The following is a 19,080-nucleotide window of genomic DNA, read 5'->3' as shown; positions in this document are numbered from 1 at the left end:
TTGGAAGAGCAGTTTGTGACAAGAGGGAAGTAAATTGGAAAGAGACCAGAGTTTTAAGAGGTGTTGCTATGGTCTGTATATTCATTCAAAATGTTCAAGAAATGAAAGCAAACAACTTGAATAATTCTGACAGTATTTTGGGGGTTTTGACAGATTTTACTTGATGGCAACTTTTCTCTAACAGACATACCACTCCTCCCCACAAGACTCCAAACTGCACCACGAATTCCCCCTTGGACACCACCCCTACACCTCACACTTCCTCATTTGCCTCGAGGCCAGTCTGTGTGGTCATCTGGTCTTACATGTGAGGCTCTGGGTTCTGAACCTGACCTTCCAGGTCGGTTCTCTCTTCTGAGCTCCAGACCAGTACATGACACTGCTTAGAAGACACTTCACCTAGACGTTTCACAGAACCCTCACAGTCATCTTGTCCCAAAGTTGCCTCTTCATCATCCCTTTGAGTAATGTCCCCCCTCTTAGGTCCCTCAGTAAGACATCAACCTCAATTGAGTCACCCAGTACAGAAGCCTGGATGTCCTCCTTCCCTTTGCTAAGCCTTCTCATCCATATGGCCACCAGTCCTCTTCTAATTCTTAAATACATCAACATGCTGAGCTGTTGATGTTTCCTGAACACCTAAAGTTTCTAAGTTTTTCACATCATACCATTAAGCATTCTTTTATGTTTGCATTCAGTGTCCTTCTATTCCCGACCTCTGCTCATCTGTTAAACATTAGACAATATTTAAACTTCATCTCTTCTTCAAAGCCTTCCTTGATTTTCCCACATGGACTGATCGCGTTCTCCTTTATACCACCTTGAACTTACCGGTATTAAGGCAGGTGTCACACTGTATTGCAGTTATTTTATTTATTCAACTATTCCTGCTCCTAGACAGTGAAGCCTTCAGGGAAAGCACTGTGTTAAACATCCTATTGTTGAATCTCTAGCACGCAGCATGGTGTCTGGTTTCTAGTAATAGCTCAATAAATAAATACTTATTAATTATGCAAATGAATTAACAGTAAATTTATGAGATAGCCAGGAATCCAAATTAGAGACAGATAAGACAGGCTTCACAGAGTTAAGTAATTTGCCCGAGTTACACAGCTGCTAAGTGAGGGAACAGAGTTATAACCTGATCTGTTACTACAAAGCTCTTTTTTTTTTCACAACAATCCCAACACCTCTTAGCTGGTCAAAGTTCTCCTTATGCTTTAGAAATTTGTTGTAAACGTTCTTCGTTGATAGTGACAATGTTGTATCTCTTAATGGTGACGTTTTTAGGGCATTTTCTTGGAGGTGTCTCAGGGATACAAGAAGCATTTCAGCGATTCTATTTTCATTGCATATTTTTGTGCTCATCTTTTAAGTTTTCCCAGAAAATTCAAGCACTTAAATCCTTTTTTCTCCATTTATTTAACAAATTCTAGGTGGTGATATTGTTGGAACGTAGGGTGGAGTTGGAATCCCCCAGTTCTACCCATTGTCATTCAGGGAAGCAGAGGCATCAGTACGAAGGGCGCCCTGAAGCAAAGGTAGGTGGAAGAGTTTATTTTAAAGAGAACTAAGGGACCCAGTAGTGCTAGGTGTCTGGGGGGCAGTGTTTTGTGTGCAATAAACCCTCACTGTTACTCAGCAAGGACCTCCCTTTTGGTCTCTCAAGCCATGTGGAACAGCCACTGATGCCCAGTGAATATTCTTTTTTTGGATTCATTTCTGTAATCGCTGGAAATGTAGCATGTGATGTCTGGGCACATTATCTCAGGAAAGAAAAAATAAACATTTGGCAGTCCACACTATTAAAAAAAAACAAAATAACAGTTGTTTCTCCCCAGTTGGAGGATAGAAAGTACATGAATCAAATCAGAGGTTGTTTTTGTTTTGTTTTGTTTGCTTGTTCACAATATCTCTTTTATTTCACCTGACAAGAATGTGGGGTAATAGAGGGTCACTTCTAGTCATTTAAAAAATTGCACTACTTTCCTAAGTAGTTTGAGGCATCTGTGTGCTGTATTAGGGGAGCACAGGTGTGGTGTGGCAGTCACCACAGAGAAGCGTCGTGTTGGAATTTTAAAATATGCATGATTTCTTTCCACCAAGGCTTCTTACAAAACTTTCATTGCCAAATAGACGTTAATCTTTCCAACACCCAAGGAGACAGGTGAAAGTGTACACTCTTCCAGCGCAAATTTGTTGAACTATTTAGGGAGAACAGACAGCAGCTCACTTGCAGATGGAGTATGTAGGGAGAAATGTAGTGGAGATTCTAACTCATTTCTTCCACTAACATTACTGAGCAAGTACTTTCTGAGCATCAGGCATGGTGCTGTGTGTCAGGGACACAGAGATTAAGCAAACAAACCTGGTCTCTACTCTCAAAACACTTCCAGAGGAGTGGGCAGTCAGAGCAGCTACACACTGACTGCTAAGGGCCACGATGGCTGCAAACCCTGAAACCCTAGGAAGGCACTGAGGGGCACCTTGTAGGATGGGGATGAAGGGAGACTGCCCAGAGGTGCCACCTGGGCCGGGTCTTGAGGACAAATAGAAGATGGGCCAAGAAGAATATTAAAGGCAGAGGAAGCAGCTCTGCCTTTAATAAATGAAAGAGAGGAAACAAAGCTCCTTCAGGAAATTGTAAACATTTCAGAATGGCAGAAGTAGAAGCTTGGAGGCTGAGAGTGCAGGGTGTGGTATGGGGTGGGGAGCAGATCAGGTGGGACAAAGGTGTGAGCAGGGAAAGAGCAAAGGGAGCTCCATGAAACGGCTTCCACAGCTCCCTGACGGCTGTAATTGAGCCAAATGTCTCTGGTGGGACGCAGCCTTTTTCTAGATTTGGCCACGTCTCAGAAATAGCCCTGAGGGTCCTTGCCGCAGAGTGCACAGAGCCGTTCCCCTGGGCTGGGGACTCTAGGAGGCAGGGAGATGAGCCCCCACCCACCCCTCCTCCCACGAAGCACTTACTCAGGAGCCTCTTCCTCCCAAAAGGGGATATTCTTCCTGAAGATCCAGCCACTGCAGCCTTTACTTTCAGTCAAGGTCAGCCAGCCATCATCAGCAATTCAACAGCACTGTTGCTCCAAGCTATGGAATAACAATTGGCATGGCACCCCGTGTGATTGTGTACCCACGGGGCAGGGACCCAGTACTCAGTCTTTCCCAGCTCGTTGCTTCTGATAATTGCTTAGCAAATCCTCACAATGTATTGACTCTGCGGAACTATTGTTTAATGGTAATTGATGCTTAATAAATATTTGTAAGTAATATTTACAATTTGGCTCTGTGAAAAACAAAGGAAAAGGAAATTTAGCAGAGAGAAAAAGTGGGGGTGCTAGAAGAATGTGGAAGAAGTAATCATTAATATTAATTCACTGAGTGCTTACTAAATCACGTCTCCACTGTAGCACTTTACCTCATTTAATATTTACAATGGCCTATGACATACATTATTATCATCTCTATTTAAAAGGTGAGAAAGCTGAGGCTCAGAGACATTGAGTAGCTTTCCTAAGGCCCGGGGAGTGGTTTTCTGACTTCCGACCAGAGAGCCTATCCCTTCAGTCTAGCTTCTGGTGAGAGAGGGAGGGGCCTTGGGCTTCACTGTGAAGCTTTAGTAACAGTTCATACTTGAGTAGAACAGCAAGAGATCTGCCTTCTGTTTCAATAACTAAAGAATAATGTTTAAATCTTGCTTGGGAGGCTTAAAAAACAATCTAAGGACCCAGCCACTGTTCAACACTCACACAATTTTCTCTGGACATTCTGGATCGCCACTGTTTGTCCCTGCCCTGCCCCCACCCTCCCTCAATTATTCCAACCTTTATTTATAATTCTTTTATATCCATTGTGATGACAAGTGTATATATACTTTTCTGGGTGCTCTGACTTAGTAGGGAAGCCCAAGTTTAGGATCCGGTGTCTAAAATATGGTATCATGACAGATGTCTGCATTTGATGTCTATTTTCCCACGGTGTTATCTGGAAACTTCCCATTGTACACGAGAAAAGTTTTTTCAATAGAATTATCCACAGTTGAGTAGTGAGTAGTTTTCAAAGCATTAATTCATAATTGCACTTTGGCTATCAGGACCCATTTAAAGATTAAACATGAATGTGCGTGAAGAGGTCTGCTTTTGCTGTACCTAGCCTGGCTCTGTCCTTTTACACTTCATTATGTATATCTAGGATGCAGATGTTCTGTCCTATTTAGCCTGTAGATAAAATATTACTGAGTAAGCAGTAACATATTTTAGAATAGGTTAATGATGGTCAAAAGGGTAAATAAAAATGAGGAAAATGTACCCCCATGTCACAGTGTTTACAAACATAAGCTTAGTCTGTAGTTAAACACAATAAGATTAAATGCAATAGGCTATTTTCTTTCATAATTTCTGCAGTCCAACAATAACAGTTACTCCATTGAAATGAAGTACAGATCAAGAATGTAGTTTTAAGCATGAGATTTTAAAATGCATATTTAAATTTCTACCTTCAGTCACTCATTCATTGAAATGGTTGCTGAGCACTGCCTTATACCAGGCACCATTCTAGAGGGTGAGGATACATTATTGAAGAAAAGAAACGTGTTCCCAGGGAAGGTTACACATTCCGGTGACAGGAGACAGAAGTGGACCCATAAATGCAGGATGTGTCAGGTAGGGAGAAAAGGAAGCAAGGCAAAGGGTCAAGAGAGTGATGGAGTGTTGTTATTTTAGCTCGGGAGTCAGGAAGCGGCCTCCCAGCTGTGGTGACATTTGAGCAGAGACATGGAGGAAGCAAACACCTGAGCCATGTAGGAAAACTGAGAAAAGAACATTCCAGAACACATGAGCCATACAGTAACAGAGGGAATAACATTCCAAAACACATGAGCTGTACAGTAACTGAGGGAAGAAAATTCCAGGCAGAGGGAATAGCAAATACAAAGGCCTTAAAAATGGGAGGCTACTTAGTGTGGCTGGGGGACATTGAGGAGGCCAGGGTGAAATACTTAGGATTTAAATCTCAATTAACTGTAAATAGATATACTTTTTTATTTTTAAAATTATGTGATAAACTGATGATTAAGCAGAAACATCTTTTTGTTTCAATCCATTTTAAAAATCTAAGTTTCCTGCATAGAATAGATAATACATTATCAATTATTTTAATATTTTGTTCTTTTGTGTATGTGTGTTCTGTGCCAAGCATGTGTGGGCACTGCTGGGCACTGATTAAGTGGCAGTGAACTTCACAGGCACATTCTGCTTTGACCAAGCATACAGCGTCCACAAACTTGTATTCCTGGAGATTTCATTTTCATGATTCAATATGGAAAGACTTAGGAGCCAGGACTGGGCCTGCACCTAGGAAGAGGGATGGGGGAGTGCTGAGAGGGGAGGCAAAGGCCAGATGGTAGAGGATCAGGAAGGTCCTGTAGGCTGACAAGCTCCAATCTCTGAGTCAGAGACCCACCTGGCAAAGGGTTTGGGCGCAGCGGGCAGGAGGCCTGGAGAAGCCTCTCAGTCGGCGACAGCAGACACCAGAGCAGGAAGGGCCAAAACAGCCTGGCCCGCTAATAGGACTCAAGGTGTGGCCTGGAGAATTTTTAAGCATTTTTGTCAGGGACAAAGGACAAGATCTCAATTTTTCGGTTGTGCCCAGTCTACAAGTTGAAAAGGTGAAGGCAGGAGTTTGATTGTATTGTTCACCAAAGCATGTTTGTAGAGTTGAAATGCTCCATTCCGACTGATTACCTCAAGTGGTTACCTGGAATCTGCTTTCCAGCATTGGTGTCCTCCAGTCCCGCACGGTCTCCTGATCAACCACTGTCACAGTTATTCCTCACGTCCACGCCCTCTTCCCTAGCTGTCCCTCCTTCCCCATGCCCCTCACTGACAAAGACTCACCCTGTAGAAGGTGCCAGGGCACAAACAATGGCATTTTCAGTATCAGTTAAACTGTTTTACATGTCCAGAAAATTAGCCTTTAATTTTAATTCATATATACATAATCAAGGTTGTTTGTTATTATTTGTTCTTTGAGATTTTTTTCCCTTTGGTAGCTGTTGCCCTATTTACATTTTTAAAACAGGCACACTTACACTTTCTTCCCCATACATGGATACATGCATCTTACATCTTTACATAAGCAGTGCATCTTAGAACTCCATATATGGTTATGTCTAGTGTACATTCATAACCATCCTTATCTATAAAGTGAAAACACTGTTCAAAGTATAAATCCAAGTGGAATGTGAATGCTGGGCTCTGGGCTTTATAAAATACAAGGTAAAAGAGTCTGGTAGCTGGCATTCATAAAGTTAGTTTAAGTGTTTGAGTCCTACTGTGTGTTTCTTGGTTGCCCTAGCAACCCAGTGTGCAGATAAAGTCTGAAATGATGAAAACCCTGGAAAGAAGGTCAAATACTCAAAACTATACTATTAGAAGGACAATTTTTTCACCTTGTTCTAACTCCTTCAAAAGGATTTTTTAAAGAATATTTTACTTTTCTGGGTTTTTTCTTGTTAATAACTTTTTCTAAGACAAAAGGTACTCCTACTCTATGCAGAAATTTTGATAAACACATTTATTCTCTCTCCCTCTGAAAATCAAATCCTCTCAACTTCAAGCTGAGTGACTGGACACATGAAGATCACTGTTTACTCAACCCAAGCTTCAGACAGCTTCAGCTTGTAGCAACAGGCGTGATCAGACCAAAATAGGCCTTGCAAAGGAAGCATTCTGAAAAGTCTGTGCTGATTTTTTCAGTTCTGGCACAGCATCTCTACTGTGTTGGTTAGTTCCTGTCTACCCAGATTAGATATCGATCGATAACAATTTATAGAAAAGATCTGTGACTCGAGGACCTGACAGAGGATCTGTCGGCATGACAGCACCCTTTAGAAAGAGAACTACGCCTAAAGTTTACTAAACAAGTATCTTGACTACAAACACATGCATGATTCTGAATGCTCTCTAGTTCTTTCTCACTCAGAAATGGGCGACAACACTTAATGTAGTCGTGGGGATTGACTCAGCTGTTATCCAGCCTGGATTCTCTTCTCCCAGGTTTCGGGATATACTTCTGGGTGTTTCATCCTACTTGCCATGGAATGTTCACTTCTTGATTTGGGGGCTATCATTACTAATCTTGAGAAGTTTTCAGGCTTCACTTGTACCGAGTACAGAGTATGTACAGAATGACTTGCCTCTCTCCACTGTCTCCTGGGAAGCAGCACCAGAGGCAGTGTGAGTCTTAACGTCCAGAATCTTGTGGGCTGTGTGTTATCTGCCTCCTGTACACTTCCATTGCACGTCCTTCTGCCTCTACCTCAACCTCAACATCTAAACTTGAACTAAAGGAATTCTTCCTAAAACCAGCTCCCTTCCTGATTCCCTACTACTATTACAGATTTTCCCAGTGATGCAGGCTTAAAGCTGTGAAGTCATGTTTGCTGCTCCCTCACCTTGGTCTTCCATTGGTCAACAATCCCTGACCGTTCATACATTATAATCTCTTCCATAGTTGTACTTTTTATCCTGCACCACTGCCACCATTCCTGCTCATGTCCTGGTACTTCGTGGAGGGAACTTTGCAATGTCTCCTTGCCCGCTCCTTCAGGTTCGCCTTCCTTCAATACAGTCTATGCTCTGGCCAGATTATTGGTGATCAAATACTGCTTTAATCATCTCACTCTTCTACTCACAAATTTCCAGTGGGCTCCTGTTGTTAAAGGGATAAATTCCTAACTCCTTGATTTGGCATGTAAGGTCCTGATGCCAGGCTGTCTCCCTAATCTCATCTCTTGATTCTCACCTACCCTCAGCACCTGTGAGACGTCATCTACTTGCCCTTTGTCCAACATACCTTGGACATCCTACGCCCTCGCCTAAGCCCCAAGCCATTTCTTTCACTTGATTGACTAACCCAGTTGTCATTCCTAACTTCCTTTTTTCTTTGTTATCTTCTACTATAGAAGTTGGAAATACTAAATATCCTCTTTTCCAACCTCCCTTGCAACTTGGGTCAATCATGTCACAGTGGAACACTTTGAATGTTATCACATCTGTTGTTCTGCTGTTCTGTTTTATTTCTAGAAAAATTATAGTAATTAGTGTAGAAATGTAGATTCAATAAAATGTCATGATGAGGGCTTAGAGTCAAAAGAGGAATAGTGCTTCAGTTTCTATTTTACTTAGCTAAATTAGATTTTTCTCTAAGAAACATAGCACCTAATCTTGAGAAGTTTAATCTTTCCTTGTTTGATTATTGGAAATATTTAGATTTTTTCCCCCTCCCTTGCCCTTCCTTCCTTCTTTCCTTCCTTTCTCCTTCTTTAGTTTGATGGAAAAAAGAGGAGGGAGGTGGGCTTGCTTCTTTGACATCCCAGAAGTAACAGAAAGATTTAAGTCATATCCTTTAACTCTTCTGATTTAAAAAAAATGGTGGCTTTATTTAATAACTAGAAGCTATTATCAGTCATTTTATGTGACTGATTACTGTGGCCTGGCACTGATGTGCTATTAACTAGTTGTCATAAGACTAAGGTTTCTTGTTTACTTGAATTTCAGCAGATCCCTTTACAGGGACGCTGAGTGTTTTTGTTTTTGTTTTTGTTTTTGTTTCTGTTTGGTGGGGGCTTTCTTTTTCAGAATGTGCTTAGGGGGTTACCAACTCAAATGGTCCAACCCATAAACTGTTGAACTTTAGTCTATAACGTATTAACTATGGAAACCAAAAGGGTCATTTAGAAAGGCTACCTACAGTTACAGACACCTGTGGTTAACACCAAAAAAGGAGGAAGGAAAGTCCATCAACTCTCAATCCACTCAATGAACAGTTTTACTTTTGTTTCTTAAAAGTAAAGTGTAAACCAATTTTGAAGCAAAATGTCTGAACAAAAGTTATAATGTAGCAACAGCTACAGAGGTCACTTCAGGCTCTCCCTTTGGAAAGGCAAATGATGTTTGATACCTTTGCATATTTGACCAATTTCGCTTAATAATACTTTTCTAAAAGTTACTATAAAAAATATCATTCCCTAAAGGATTTCAACTCTGACATTTTTGAGGCATGTTAGTTTCTAAAAGGAAATGCAGTCACATTGGCTTTACAGCTCTTATCACATGCTTAACCATGGTAGAGTTAGGAGCTAGTCTTTTAGGCACATGCTTTTAAAAGCCAAACTCTAATCCTAAATAGACCTCAATGTGTATAAGAAAAGTGACCATATTTATAACCAAAAATGAAGAACCAAGAGCAGAAAGGAGAAATGAGAAGAACGAGAAGGCGACTGGGGGAATGTAAAGTGGGAGAGAGGACACAGCACTGGGGTCCAATCCCCATTCCTCCCACTGCTCCCGGGGTTCTTTCAACTGTACAAAATGCCCTGAGTATCTGGTGAGGGAGGCTGGCGTAGATAAAGAAGTCTGATGGAAAGCTGGCCTTGATCAATATTTAAATAGCTCTCTAGGCTAGTGACAGAAGACCAGGGGATGGAAAGCTTCCTTCCTGCCGGCAGGATCAGGGATGTTCTGATGGAGATGGTGAGGTCTGAGCAGATCTTGAATGATAAGTAGGATCATGACAGATGGAGATGCAAGCAAAGGACTTGGCCAGACATGGAGGGTGTGGATCATTCTTTCCCAAGGAACCACAAACGAACTGGCTCCCCAGGTCACATTTGCACGGGAGCAATAATGACTGACTAGGAAAGCCAGACGCAGGTCACACACCAGGCCGACAATTTCACCCTTTTTGTCCACCTGAAAGGTAGTGCACATAAGCAGGAAGGAGAATTATTTGAGCGAAGTCTCAGCTTCTGGGTAAAGCTCAAGCCTGCCCTTTCTCCACAGGTCTCAGTCTGAGCCCCTGTGCTGGCCGATAACCCAGAATGCCCCTCCACCTCCTCCATTTCACCTTCCTCACCCCTGCTTCTGTGTCCTCCCTGTGGTGGAGACCTATTCTCTTTTTGCCCAGGACCCTTTCCTTTTGGGGGGATCTGTAGACTTTGGAGACTTCTTCCTCCCTCTACTCCAAGATCTGGGCTGGGCCAGTCATAGCACCCCAAAGCCCCAGAAACCCAGAAACTGCTGCTTCATTAGGACCCACTGGAAGGTGTGAGACTTGAACCATCCCTGAGATTTTTCACACTGAACGTAAGTAAAGGGATTTAGTCTCTCTTTGGTGTTGAAGGTATAAAAGTGGAAGCTGCTAATGGATGAAACTGATTTAAAAGAATAAAGCTGAATAGAGGGGGAAAAAGCAGAGATGAGAACCCAGGATGGTAGTCCCTAAATTGTGGTTAAGTTTTCCTGACATTCAAATAAACTTTTGCATTTTCCTCTGAGACTTCCCATAAAACTTTCTGTCTCAGTTAGATTAGGATGTGGTTCCGTCACTTGGAGTCAGAAGGATTCTGACTAAAAGAAGTCTGTGGGAGTTACCTCCCATTTGCTCAGCAGTCCCTCTGTTGTGTCCACACCCTGCTCTGTACCCGCAAAGGCTGACTGCATGGGTGGCATCCGCTGGCTCCCTTGCCCTCCTGCTTCCAATGGGAGTCACTACAGGAGGTGGAGGGAAGGAGGAGAGTGAGACCGGATTTTCATTCCCTTAGTTCTGTTCTGTCCTGTCCCCTGTAGTTTGTCTGCAAGCCTCCCCCGAATGCACAGCTCCTATCAGGATCCTGTCCACACAGCAGTCTTCCTTCCTCTGTTCCTTCCCACCGAAGTGTAGAACTGGCTTCCTGCTCTGGCTGGCCTAAAGTAGCCATGTCCATTGTTGCTCTGTCTAAACCCTGCCCACACCTTTGTAAATAGTCCTTTTACTAAAACGACCTCAATTACTCAGCTAGAGAGAGTTCTTTCTCTCATGACTCTGACTGCTGCAAGTTCCCAGGTGATTTGTGGGGGTTGTGGATCTTTCCTTGACCAGGATTCTTGGGGTCTAAATCATAAACAAACTGCTAAACATCTTGGATTATTTAGCTTTGAAGCAGTAATTCTCAGTCTTCCATCATCAACCACTTTAGTCTATAGGAGGCATGTCTTAGCCCAGGGTCACCAAGTCCATGGCCAAGGCTCAGACTTTCCCCACTTCCGCATCCTTGTGTAAGTTCACTAATGAGAGTCTATCAGTCACAGCTCTGTCCACTGGGCCCAGATGTAGCATCAAAATCCTTCTCAACACAACCAAGATCTCAGTAGTCAGTATTAGTGCACTCATGCCTTTCCAGCATTAAGTCCAAAGCAGAACCGATCTGTCAGTCCTGCTCTTTCTCCTGACACCTGCCGTGCCCAGGACACAGCCTCACAACGTAGGGACAGCCAAGAATCCCAAGGCCACACTTGAATCCCCCTTCCAACTGAGAATCCTTAGACCAGAGCTAAGACGGGTCATTTACCTTACAGCAGCCCAATCTTGATTTTCTGAGAGCAATTTTTGGAGGCAGACTCCCAGCTCAGGCCCTTAGTCACTGCCTGAGTGCCATGGTCACTTTGGCCATTTATGCCATCCTAAACAAGTTTATCAAGACATAGATTGCATGAGTGAGACATCAGGACCTTCAGTGAACATTACGGGAACTTGGTGATGAACTTTGCAGATACCTAGCCAGTCACAAAATTTCATCGTCAGCAAGCCCAAACTCCTATACAGCTGTGAAAAAAATAGTTTTTCCTTTACCTCTGTTTGTTTTTTTTTTTTTTTCCTGCAGAAGAGGTATTTCATACATGATATGGAATGATACTCACCCAAGCATGACATACTGCCATTGGTTTATTAGTCTCCCTGGGCTGCTGTAACCAAGTACCACAGATTAGATGGGTTAAAACAACAGAAATGTATTGTCTCATGGTTCTGGAGGCTAAAAGTTGAAATCAAGGTGTCAGCAGGGCCATGCTTCCTCCAAAAACTCTAAGTAGGGATCTTTCCTTTCCTCTTTCCAGCTTCTGGTGGCCTAGGGATTCCTTGGTTTGTGGCAGTGTAACTCTGGCCTTTGGCGTGCTTCATTAATCGATTTTATGGAGAATTATAGCCAAGACTAAAAGATTATCTAAGAGCAAGTGCACATTTTTAAGAGGACAAAAATGATGAAATTCCCTTGGTAATCCACTCATTGTCTATTGGGAATTTTATATCACAGGGAATCAGACGTTTTAAGGGTTAGTACCAGTCCTTTCAAATCTTCAGAGAAGCAGGAACTGCAGAAAGGCCTAAATCTGCTTTTTGTTTTCATGAGTCATTCTTTAAGGAAGACAAATCTCAGACCTGTCATAAAGAACCCTTTTCTTCATAAGAATGGATGGCAACCCAGCTAGCACACACACAAGCTGGGTGAGGCCTGCCTTCCACGTTGTAGGCAGGGCTCGGCTGGTTCATTTCTCCTAGAGTACAAGAAGGAAGAGAGAGAAACTGCCTCCTTCAACCATAACAGCAAAGCTCTTTGTGATGTGTTTTAATCCATACCCGGAAGGTGTGAATTAAACTAGAAGATATTAAATGTATCCAACAGCTTTCAATCTGTACCAGCCCGATTCTCTCTTCGATCTTTCTCAATGGATAAATTCTTACCAGTAGACCATTGTACTGCTCTGCGCTTTCCTTTGGTATTATCTCTAGTGGCCAAGAGGGTAACCGTTGCTGGCTTGTTTGCACTTGTCTTAGGGGCTACGTGAATGAAATTGGACACATTAATTAATTCAGATTCAGTGCCTAGGGGTGCGTCAAGAAACCTGAACTTGAATCTCAGGTTGCAAAAACGCAATTCAAAGAGAACACGATATTCCTTCTCCCCTGGCAATTTGCTGATAGAATTGTAAAGTGAAATGGAAGATTACCCCCTACTGTATTACATTCACTTTAAACATCCTCCACTCTAGGCAGCAGCAAAAGTACAAGTAAAATGATATCACCAATGCACTTCCTTGATTTAAAATACAACCAGCACAAATCCAATTTGAACTTTTAAAATCATCTTTGAAAAACAAACAAACAAAAATGGATCCTTCTACTAATTGCTCCTACATTAAAAACATACTGTATGGTGGGACTGCTGGGGTTTTTTCTTCCAAAAGCAGTTTGGTAATGGAAAAACACTGTGACCTTAAGCTTATGAAAAGTTGAAAAACACAGACACTTTATGTTGAACATCAACAAAAATACCTAACTACCAGGCTTATTTCCTAGCCAGTGCATTTGATGTGTTTATGAAGGCTTGTAAAGTATCGCAGCAGCTATGACTGTATGGAAAGCCTCCTGGGGCAGGTTGGTACATGACCTCAGTCTTATTTAATGAGTTGTCATCAGCTCCTTGTAGGATACTGGCTTTTTACAGTGGTCTGTCATCCAGTTATGCTTTCCAGAGTGCAGTTACCAGCATCCGTATGATTGTTTCATGGACTTTTGGTGATTCTTATTAAATAGTTGCATAAGAAAATTTTTCCTCTTGACTACGAGAAATAAAGCATCATCTCTTCTCTCTTCTGTTTTTTTTTTTAATTAAAAGCAATATATGTTCTTTTTTAATTTGAGAAAGCAGAGAAAAGATTTTTTTAAGGAATCTTTTTATCACCTCATCACTTCTTGCAGTCACTGTTAATATCTTGGTTATAAGCTCACCACTAATTTATATGTATTAGTTCTTATGTGATAAAGTTGGGTAATTGCACAAAGTATACAACTTTGTGTTCTGTTTTTCTTGAAAGATTGTATCATCACTTTTGTTCCTTTTTAGAGTTATTTTAATAACTGCAAACTGTTTTTATAAAGTGTTGGCACTATAGGTTGCTTAACCATTAGCTATTTAGTTTACCCCCCAACTCCAACACAAACATTTTCCTCTGCTATTATAAGCAGCTTTGTAATGATCATCTCTTTGCAAAAAGAATAGCAAATTCCAAAAATACAATCACTCAAAAAGTATTAATATTTATAACTCTTGGGTCAGCATGCCAAATTACTTTCCAAAAGGGCTCTGTCATTTTACACAGACACTAGTTATGTGCATAGTACCCAGTTAGTTTGTCACACACCATCCTTGCTATTGGATTTTAATGATATTTTTAATGACTTCTCTAATTTAATAGATGGCTGTGATAGTTCCCAGCGATTGTTTAAAAAATAATTTGGTTCACTATGTGTATTTCTTCTCTTATAAACAAACTGTCTTTTTGTGTTCCTTCTCACGTATCTATCAATGTCTTAATGTTTTTCTTATGGATTTGTGAGAACTCTTACTATTTAATATTTTGGTCTCCTATTTGCCATAAACATTTGTTTTACTTTTAAACTCACACACCCAGAATTTTAAATTTTTACTGTAATCAGATCTGTGTATTTTCCCTTTATTGACTAATGTTGCTTCTAAACCTGGAAACTCTTCTTCACACATAAATTGGACAATTCCATTTTCTTTCAGATTTTCTGTTTAACTCTAAGTTATGTGGAATTAGTGTCAATAATGATGTATTGATCTAAACTGTTTTCCCAATAGCTAGAGATTAGTCATTCATTTGCTGAATATTTATAGTGTTGTATGGTATAGAAGTAATTCTTACATTTTGAGGTCAATTTATTCTATTTTATTGAGCTATCTGCTTAAGATTTGTAGCCGAAATTATTGTAGCTTTATAATATACAGGCATAGCCCAGTGTCTCCAGAGGTTATTTTTTTTTTCATTAGAGTGCCTCTTGGATTGTACTACATAAACTTCATTGAACATACTTATTATTTAGTACAATTTTTTTTTCACAAATACTTATATAAGAAAATTTTATATTTTTCCATAAAACTCAATACCACATTTTAAACGAGACTATGGATAGAATAAATATCGAGTTAATAAAGAAAAATAAAAGTACATAATAAGTTTTGGGTGAAATAAGTAGAATATCATAGTCATACCGGTATCATAATGTGTAGACTTGAAAAACACAGTAAGTGACAGCAAAGGGGATTACATCTAGGATATTCCATACGAAGGAGAAGTTTGTTAAAAATCATATTGTTTGGTGATCAGAAAGTGATGTTTTAAACATGTTATACACTAACGTAATATATCTGATATATAGATACTTTGTTTTGGTTTTATGTTAGGAAAATTAGTTGGGTGTTTTGGGGTTGATGTATCAACCATATAATTCTTCCCACTTAAAATAATGGGAAACAGGCTTTCAGTCAGCACTTTCGAGCAGTAAGTCTGATTATCAAAAACAAACTACTGACTTAATTAGGAGGTACCTGTTCTTGCGGGACTATAACTGCCCTACCATTATTTCTATTTTCTATAATATATTTTCTTTTCTTTTTAACTTCTTAAAAATAGAACCATTGAGAGTAAGTTGTCTACATGATGCCTCAAAACCTCTACTTTAGTTCATAATTCCAATAAACAAAGACATTTCCCCCTTAACTACAAAACAACCATCAAAACTGGTAAATTAACACTGATATGCCACTAGCATCTAAGCCATAAGACTCTACCCAAATTTTGTCCATTGTCCCCAAATTGTTCTTTCTAGTAAAAAGATCCAGTTGAGAATCATGTGTTGCATTTTTTGTCATGTCTCTTTAATCTCCTTCAAACTGTAATAGTTTCTTGATGTTTCCGTGTCTTTCATGCCCTTGGCACTTTTAAAGAATGTCCCTCAATTTGAGTTTGCCCGATTTTTCTTATAATTAGCTTCAGGTTTTAGATTTGAGGCAGGGATGTCACAATGCTGCTGTGCTCTCCTTATATCCTGCCGCGGAGAAATACTCCAAGTTAGTTTATTGGTTTCACCCTCAAATTTATAAAGAAATAAAAGTAGGCAGATTATCTCAAGCTGGACAGAACTGCCAGTACTTCTCTACTTTGTTCTTGGTTGGCAGTAAATCAAATAGAAGGCTAATATACCAGTTAGCTCTTGCTGCTTAACAAACCACTTCAAAACTTAAAACTTGAAACAACCACCATTTTTTCTCGTTCATGATTCCTCACATTGGCAATTTAGGCTGAGTCCAACTGGGTGAGCCTTTCTGGTCCAGGTTGGGCTTAGCTGATCTCACTGGGCTTGCTCATAAGTATGTGGTAAACTTGGGGGTGGGGGGGCCCGTTGGGATGACTCATTTCTTCAAGCTCTAAACTTTCCAAGAGAAAGAACAGAGGCACACAAACCTCTTGAGGCCAGGCTCAGAATTAAGACATTATTATTCCTGTCATATCTATCAAGAGAAATCATAATTTAATTATACAAAATTTGAATGGGAAGAGCAAGTGCTTTTGATTAAATAGTGAATTCAAAGTAGAAGTTGTTCCAGTTACCTATGGCTGGGTAATAAACCAGCCCAAACTTAGTGGCTTAGAACAACTAGTTTATTTTGCTCATGATTTTTATACATCATGAACTCTGGAATCTGGAAGGGTTTGTTTCTGCTACATGAGGTATTAGCTGTGGTGGTAAGACTGGATGATCTACTTCTAAGATGTGGCATATCAGTTCTCTTTGGTCTCTCTCTCCCCATACACGATGTCTTTTTATCCAGGCCTCTCCGTCCTGGTTGGGCTTCTCACGGTATGGTGATATCAGAATAGTCATACCTCTCAAGTAGTGGCTGGCTTCAAAGAAACAGAAAGTGAAAGTTGCCAATTTCTTACAACCTGGATTCAGAAACTGGTGCAGTGTCACTTTAGCCATATTCAACTGACCGAACAGTCACAGAATCTCACCAGATTCAAGGGGAGGGACCCACATTCCCCACTTATCAATGGGAGGAGTGGCAAAGAATTTGTGGCCACAGTCCACCCTTTTGTCATACAGTATTATGTTCTTCCTGCATGTGAAATACACTACCCTCCTTCCACAGTCTCCAAAAATATCACTCCATTATGTCATTAGATTTAGGCTTAAATTGCACTTCTCAGGGCAAGGTGCAGATAAGCCTCCTTGGATTTGGTTCCTCAAGTGTATGTACTCTCAATCTGAAGTCCTCCTCTGAATAAAAAAGTAAGTTACCTGAGTATACACACAGACACACACACACACTAACATACAATGATGGGGCAGTCATATGCCAGCATGCCCTTTCAAAAACAGGAAAAACGGGATACAGAGCAGTCACTGTTCTATAACAGTATGACATTCAGCTAGACACATGTTGCCAGTTTCCTGATAGAGCTCTAGACCTGTAGCCTTGCTATGATACTCTGTGGCCCTTGGTTTTTTACCTTCGGGCTCTTAGTTTTTTCCCCTAAGTCATTCTTCATTTTCCATAAGAAATAGCCAATATTTTCTGAGTAAATTTCTCAGCCTGAATTAGTTTAGGGGTCCAAAGCTCTCTCTTCAGTTTGATATGTTCTCTGACCTTCTTGGTCCAAGGTGGTATAATTCCTTTTAAAAAAAATTGTAGGATTCCTGTATATCAAACTGTAATCCATTTTGTTAGATGAAAGTCATGTCCACCAATCTTTTTGAGCTAGACTCTTCTCTGCCTTTGGATGGGGCAGTATTGTACTAGAATCCCTATTGTTTAACAAACAATGATGATAAGGCACACTCTTAAAATCTTTTGTCTTGCTGATAAGGCATCAACTTAAATGTTTCTGAGATCTTATCAAAGGAATTTATGCTTACAGCTTTGAATTCATCTTTACCCTAATTTTTTTTTTACTGCCCTAGTTTTTATTTTTACCTGGAGGCTATTTCTTGCTTTAAAAATGTTTTCTTTGCCGGAAAACAGATAGGAAATAGTGTTGTTTTTTTTTAATTGAAGTAATAGTCAATTGACAATGTTGTGTCAATTTCTGCTGTAGGGCATAATGTTTCAGTCATAGTATACATATTTTTTTTTTCATATTCTTTTTCATTATAATTTAAGAAATAGTGGTATTTTTGAACCCAGCAAGTGTTGGATTCTATATATTTCTTCTAAAATTCTGCTAAAAAATTGACATCTTTAGCTTATTTCTCCCTACCTATATTTGTTGTATGCAGATACAAGAACTATTTGGCACTTTTAACATTCTGCCTGGAAATTTACTTATTGAGATCCACTAGTTTATTAGGTACATTTTATATTTTCCAAAAAATGTCGGGTGACAGTTTTGCTAAACCTTCTGCTACTACACAATAGGGATTACCCTCTTGCCAACCCTCAATAATAACCTCCTGTCCTGCGCTTCCATTAACCCTCTATTTGAGGCTTTTTCAGTCTCTGCCACTGTCCAGTCTCAAAATCAACGACATATACTTTAGGTTTTAATAATGGCAGCACCTATATCCATTCCTGTTTTCTGTTGCTGCATTACAAACTACCACAAAATTAAGTATCCCAAACAACTATTTTACTTGCTCAGAATTTGGAGGTTCAGAATTCAAGATGACCTCAGCCAGGCAACTTGTGTGTCTGATCCATTTGTTGTCACTGGGGTCCCTGGAGCTGGGTATCCACTGCCAGGATGGCTCATATGTCGCACTTATATGTCTAGCATCTTAGAGTTCCTTTGTCTCTCTCTTGTTCCACATGGTGTCTCATTCTCCAGGTCCTCTTCAGAGGGCTTTGGTTTCTCACAACATGGTACTCTCAGGGTAGTCATACTTCTTTTTGGAGGATGGCTTCCAAGAGTAAGTACACCAAATGATAGGAAGTAGAAGGTCAATCTCCCAAGACTTGGACCCCAAAACTGCAGAGTGTCTTCACCGTATTCTATCCATTAGAGCAGTCACAGAGCCCACCTAGGTTTAACTGGAGGGAACATAAACTATACTTCAGTGGGGAAAGTGTCAAACATTTTGTGACCATCTTTGATCCACCATAGAGGTGAATCTGTTGTTCTCCGTACCTTAACAGGTCAAAGGACTCAGAGTCAGATGACAAGCCAATATGATTGAAGCCCAAGTCCAGCCTTCTTCACTGTTGTATTATTATCTTGGTGTCATTTTCCTTCTCTGATTCTCGGTTTCCTCATCTATGAATACAGTAGGATACGAATACTGCATAATTTAAGGTTTGTGGCTACATTTATATTAGAATCATCCTGAAGGTTCATGACATGAAGTAATTTGTCATTTGAATTATGTTTATTGTGAGGCTGCTCACCTAATCAACTTACCAAC

General features: G+C 40.4%; 1 protein-coding gene across 4 annotated transcripts in view; it reads left to right on the top strand.

The window, feature by feature from the left end:
* The window catches only part of PDE7A (phosphodiesterase 7A), a 303,765-nt gene that overhangs the window by 110,696 nt on the left and 173,989 nt on the right, over positions 1–19,080 (top strand). For all 4 annotated transcript variants that reach the window (XM_074354959.1, XM_074354958.1, XM_074354956.1 and 1 more), the window contains exon 5: positions 1,437–1,541. The gene's annotated coding sequence lies outside the window, so the exon portion shown is untranslated. The remainder of the gene's footprint in view (positions 1–1,436; positions 1,542–19,080) is intronic.

This window comes from Camelus bactrianus, chromosome 29 (assembly GCF_048773025.1).
Source record: "Camelus bactrianus isolate YW-2024 breed Bactrian camel chromosome 29, ASM4877302v1, whole genome shotgun sequence".
Classification (NCBI taxonomy): Eukaryota; Metazoa; Chordata; class Mammalia; order Artiodactyla; family Camelidae; genus Camelus; species Camelus bactrianus.
The sequence above is the reverse complement of the archived record's forward strand: the minus strand, read 5'-3'. Positions and strand labels throughout refer to the sequence as shown.